This window comes from Pan troglodytes, chromosome 8 (assembly GCF_028858775.2).
Source record: "Pan troglodytes isolate AG18354 chromosome 8, NHGRI_mPanTro3-v2.0_pri, whole genome shotgun sequence".
In the NCBI taxonomy this organism is placed as follows: Eukaryota; Metazoa; Chordata; class Mammalia; order Primates; family Hominidae; genus Pan; species Pan troglodytes.
The window spans coordinates 108,200,688-108,206,687 of record NC_072406.2 but is presented as its reverse complement, the minus strand read 5'-3'; the positions used below and the strand labels follow the sequence as shown (position 1 = coordinate 108,206,687).

Here is a 6,000-nt window from a genome sequence, read left to right as displayed (position 1 = left end):
ATCAATTTGCTTTTTTACTTTTCCTGTGAGGATTATAGAACCAAAACAAAATATCGAAAATTTTGAGAATACACTGACTCACAAAAATCCAATGCTTTTCTAGTCAATCAGGATTTCTCTACGTGATTTGTATCAAGGACGGTCATTTATCAAAATGTGACAACATGCCTTTGCCGTCATTATAACAGCAGGCAATTAAAAATGTTTTTACCATAGCCAGTTTGCTTATTTTTCTATTTTAAAAGGGTTTTATAGCAGATATGCAAAAGAGAAAGCAGAGAGAAAAAAATAAAATCACTCTCTATTCAAACACTATCACTGTTAATTTTGATGTATTTCTTGTGTTTTTCTAGGCTTAATTTGTTTTTACAAAAACATAGCCTTAGTGGCTAGTCCCACTTTATTATGTGAGTACTGGTCAATGCAGAAAGAAGACTAAACAAACGACAGATTGGTTTTCAGTCATATTCTAAAGAAACAGAAGCCAAACAAACACTTGGTCTGGTGGAAAGTCCAAGATTATGGTCCTTGGCCCTCTGTTAAGGCCAGCTAGAGTATCTGGTTATGGTGAGAGGTCTCCAACTGTCTTAGTCCTGGATTTAAAAGGGCCTAAACGGAGCTAAAATGTTCCCCAGAGCCTAGCAATCATTGACAGTTTCCTCAGGTAACCAGCGCTGCAGACGGAGAATGCTGCAAAGGCAAGGTGTCAGAAACCAAGTGAAATCCGAGGTTCAGCCAAGGGGACCCAGGCACACAGGTGGGCCTTGTGTTCACCATAAAGAGCATACTGGCTACAAGTTGGCCCCTCTCTGGGCAACAGAGTGCCTAACTTAAAGGGGCTTAAGAGGATGCCATGTGCCAACAGCTCTGGTTTTACAAAATGGAGTCACCAGGGAGAACGCGGTGTCTGGTTAGACCACGTTCACCAAGTACCAGCTATACGATCTTGGACAAATTTACTTGCCCTCTCTTAACCTTAGTTTCCCCATATATAAAATGTAAGTGATACATTTCTGACTGCTGGGATTGTAAGGAAGGGATTAAATGGCTTGCCAATGAAGTGTTCAGCACAATGCCTGCCTAACACGTAAAACGTGTTGGGGTTGGTTGGTTGTAAGACCCACAACCTCTCTCCCCACTCTACCCCCGCCCCGCCACCAGCAGCCCAGCTGCAGCCGCTTCCGGGAACCACTTCGCCTCGGTCTCCCACAGCCGAACGCGGATCCCTCCGCGTTGCGTCACTTCCGGGAGACTCTGGCCGCGGCGATTCAATATATCCGGAAGCAACTGTCATGGCTGCTGTCAGTGAGGGCCCGTAATGGAGATCGAGTCAAGGGTTGCCCAGGGACACTTAAGAGCCTTCGGCTTCAAGGAGGCCTCTCAAAGGACAAAGGATGAGACTGCCTGGCGGCAGAGTGCCCCCCACAATCGTAGGAACTGTGTCGCCGCGCTTCCCGTTAACTTGCCGCTAAGTTTTTCTAGAAAAGTCGCCCTTCTTGCCAGGGTGGGACCTCACTTCTGACCCAGCCCTTCTTTGTGTACCAAGTTTTTGTTTCCGTCATTTCCCGCAGCCCGGGAGCTCGGCGGGCGATACTGTGGTAGCCTGGGAGGAAGGGGCGGGCCGGATGCTGGAACCGAGAGAGGTGGGGCTCGTCGAGGAGTCACGGGCGGCCGAGGCTGGAGTCTCCTAAATGCAACCTTGAGCTGTTCCACCCTTTGGTGCTTGGTCTGTTAGCTCGAGGTGCTCCTCACCGTGGAGGCGTTTAGAGCTGGTCATAAGGCTGTTACCTGCTGACCCAACCACCCTCAACCACAGCTTGCCCTGCTCCAGATAGACTTTGATCCTAGAAAATATCTAAGATGGGCGTAGTGCAGTATGTTATTGTTTTGTTTTAAGTCTCAAACATAAGCAAACTATTATTAAAAGTTTTAGAATTAATAGGCAGAGTTCACATATTGGGTCGTGTTATTGTTTTAAGGTTTAAATTTAGATAACATGTTAGTACTTGTTGAGATTTTAACAAAAGCATTAAAAAAATGAGAAAATAGATTAATCTTTAGAATATTTTAAGTTTGCTACTGCGCAGTGGTAACATGAAGACACCTCATAATAAGTCTTTGATTACCAGAAGCTTCTGAAAGTAAAATTATGGATATATTAATGTGAGTTTTCCTCTCTGCAGGGTGTCCTATAGACTTTGTCATGGAGTGAAACAGAAACAAATGTGAGTTAATCATTAACATTTCCTAGTGGTTAAAATTACTTTTTAAGCGCTTAACTGTGTATTTTTTAGATTGAAGATTTTAAATGAAATTTTGATTTGACTGAAATATTTAATATGTGATGAGTTGATATTAAAATACAGAAGATTACTATTTTTATAGAAACAATAATGTAGAAACTAATATTTGAAGCAGGTTTACTCCACATACTGTGTTATAATTTAAATTTTCACTTAAGCTCTCAAAATCAGAAGAGCTGACCTAGTAAGCCTCTAAAACTTGTGGTTTTAACGAGGCTTAATATACGTAGTTATAATAGTTTTTAAAAAAATTGTTATCAAGTTCCTCAGGTGATTCTGATATAGTATTTTAAAGAAAGCAAAGAGAAATGATCTGTTTATGCATTTTAAATATTTTGTTCCTTATTTATGTATTGAGACTGTGCTTATAAATGCATTCACACGCATTGAAGTACATAATTTGATCGTCATGCCAGCCTGGAATCTTGCTTTTTGTATGGTTTCTTGCAGGTAGGTCTATTGGGTTCTTGGCATAGTACCTGGACAAAACATTGTTAAGGTGGAAATTTTCATTGTATTTATCACTTCAAACATTTGACCAGTTTATTTAGTTTTCAAGTGCTTTAGACAACTATATGTGGGCTTGACTTAGTGTATAATAAATGTAAAGTTTGATCTCAAGTAGTTGACATTTATGGAGTATTTACCATATGCCAATCTTTGTGATAATTGCTAGACATATTTTATTTAATGCTTACAGCAGTACTGTGAGTTAGGTTTGTTAAATCCCTGTTTTAATAGATGGAGAAACTGAGGCAAGGACGGATTAAGTTACAAATCCGTCTTTGTAACATAGAGCCATCTTCTTACCTACTTGTTTTGTATGACACCCTTTTCCTCCGTATAACTGAACACTGGTAGAAGAGTGAATGACTGTAGAAAACAGACCTGGACTCTATTCTACCTGTCCAGCTTTGTAAATTAGGGCAAGTTGTGTGACCACTCTGAATTTCACTTTCCTCACCTATAATAAATGAAAACTTTGAACTATTATGTTTTATTGAATCTTGAATCATCAGAAATCCTTAAGGCTGGGTGTGGTGCTTCACGCCTGTAATCCCACCACTTTGGGAGGCCCAGATGGGAGGATTGCTTGAGGCCAGGAGTTTGAGACCAGCCTGGTCAGTCAGCATAGCGATATCCCATCTCTACCACAAAAAAAAAAAAAAAAAAAAAAAAAAAAAAAAAAAAAATTCCTTAAAATGGTGCCTTTACCATTGAACCTGGGATTTTCTTCCAAGTCCCTAGTGCTCATTCTGAGTTTTGAAGTTTTGATGCACGTGTAGGCAGTGCCAACTCCATCTCCATTGCTGTCTAGTCTAATCACATTGTAAGATGTGACTGATTTCAGAGATGTCAAAATGTAAAATAATGTGCATCTTGGAATTAATGAGCTCTTTTTCAACCCTGACTCTGTAACATCTGTGACTTTTTAACATTTTATTGCAGGATTAAGTATTTTTGAATGTAAATGATTCAAGATAACACATAGACTTCATTTGATCACATCTGCAAAATAAATTTTTAAAAAATTTGGGCTTCATGATAATGGAAAAGTAGAAACTATGTTTATCTTTATCACCTGTGAATCCCCCATATTGAGAACATGCCTGGCACATAGTGAGTGTTCAGTAATCATTTACTCAATGAAGTAAACAAGTCTTCATTTCTTTTTTCTTTGTTTGAGACAGAATCTCACTCTGTTGCTCATGCTGGAGTGCAGTGACGCTATCTTGGCTCACTGCAACCTCTGCCTCCAAGGCTCAAGTGATCCTCCCGCCTCAGCCTCCCAAGTAGCTAGGACTACAGGCACACACCACCGCACCAGTTAATTTTTGAATTTTTTTGTAGAGACAGGGTCTTACCATATTTCCCAGGCTGGTCTTGAACTTCTGGGCTCAAGCGATCTGCCTGCCTCAGCTTCCAAAGTTCTAGGATTACAGGCATCAGCCACTGTGCCCTGCCACGTCTTCATTTCATATTACAAATACAACATTAAAAAATTGTGTTTGACTTGAATTAGACATAAAATACACAGTCATGCATCGCTTAATGACAGGGATACATTCTGAGAAATGTGTTGGGCGATTTTGTTATTGTGCGTGTACTTACATAAATCTACATGGTATGGGCTACTACATATCTGTATGGTATGGCGTATTGCTCCTAGGTTACAAACCTGTGTAGCATGTTACTGTACTGGATACCATAGGTGGTTGTAACACAATGGTATTTGCATATATAAACATGTCTAGACATAGAAAAGGTACAGTAAAAATATTATAACTTTATGGGACCATCAGTGAAATGTCATTATGTAGCACATGACTGCAATAGTATTAATAGTGCAAAAATATTTTGCACTGAAATTTTTTGCATTCAGAAGTTCACTGTTGTAAACTGTCTTTCTTTCCAAATATCTTTTCTTCTACTGATTATTGTTGATTGTCATCAAGTATGGGGTATATTTTGTTCCTTGAAGAGTTATAGTAAAAATTGAAATGCTGGCTTATAGACTTTCCAACAAAGAATCTGATTTATTTTTAAAGTGGCCAAAGTATAGGTACATTATTTAATTTTTAGAAATCTTGATTGTAAAAAAAGTTTTAAAAATGTGATTTGATAGCTTATTTAATTTTTGTGAGTATTCTGGAGGTGATTAGGCATACTATCTTTCCTAGTATACAAATAATATTGAATATTTCTGAGTTATGAACAATAAAAATAAACTACAATTGAAATTATGTCATAATTGAAATTATGTCAGTGGGCAGAAAAGTGTTCCAAGTTTTTGGGTGGGCAAGTGTAAGAATAATGTTAATAGGAGAAATTATTCCAACCATAATTATGGATGTCTAATAGTCTGTACTTTGGGTTAGAACCAGGAAGATGGCACAGGAATAATTATAGAGTTGTAGACTGTTCTCTGTAGATAATCAGCTGAGTTTTGTGCTGTGGCCAGAAAAGCCAGTGTGTGAGGTATCATCAGGAAGGGATTTGGGAAAATTAACAGAAAAAATTTTACCCTCAAATAACACAGTGTTTTAACTAAACATGAGATACAAGAAATTATTTTATATTCATAATCCAGATGTTAAAAATCGTTTCAATTGTTAAATGTGATTATGGCTATAATTTTACTTACATAATTCTGTAAAGGGTATATGCCTGTATATTCAATTTTTAAAGACCAAATATAGGAGTAAAATCATTTACATAATTACAAAAATTCCTGCCACTAAAATAAAACTCTGTAACACATGATAGCACTTCATTACTGAGTGAACATTGACCATGAACATCTTGGAATTTTCACTATCAATTTCCTTTTCTCAGAGTCCTTTTTTACAGAAAACACAAAGTTTTTATTCTTTAGTTATGCCTGTGCAGTAATGAGGAGGGAATAGTATTCACTTCTGTTAGTACTTACTTCCTTGCACAAACTTTGTAATGTATACTTTACTGAGTTCTCCAAACCCAAAGGAGAATAAGGCCAAGGGCCTATAATAAATTATTTTATGAGTCCAAAAAAGTAATTCATTTTATGATGTTTTCACAGAAGTTTATGCTTATTAATTAAAGATTTCAAGTTTAAAGAACTGAAGGAGAAGTGATATCATTAAATTTGGAGCAAATATGTTCTTTCAATAATTTTTTCAGTACCTAAGGATTGTTTTGTACTACCCTGAAAATTGTT

The 6,000-nt window shown here is 37.7% G+C and overlaps 1 long non-coding RNA gene across 7 annotated transcripts in view; it reads left to right on the top strand.

The window, feature by feature from the left end:
* The first annotated feature begins 1,250 nt into the window (after positions 1–1,250).
* Positions 1,251–6,000, top strand: part of LOC104008264 (uncharacterized) — a 170,331-nt gene continuing 165,581 nt past the window's right edge. For 6 of the 7 annotated variants that reach the window (XR_010146999.1, XR_010146996.1, XR_010146997.1 and 3 more), the window contains exons 1-2: positions 1,251–1,874; positions 2,184–2,225. This is a non-coding gene — a long non-coding RNA (uncharacterized LOC104008264). The remainder of the gene's footprint in view (positions 1,875–2,183; positions 2,226–6,000) is intronic. The other variant, XR_008537593.2, reaches the window with a different exon arrangement.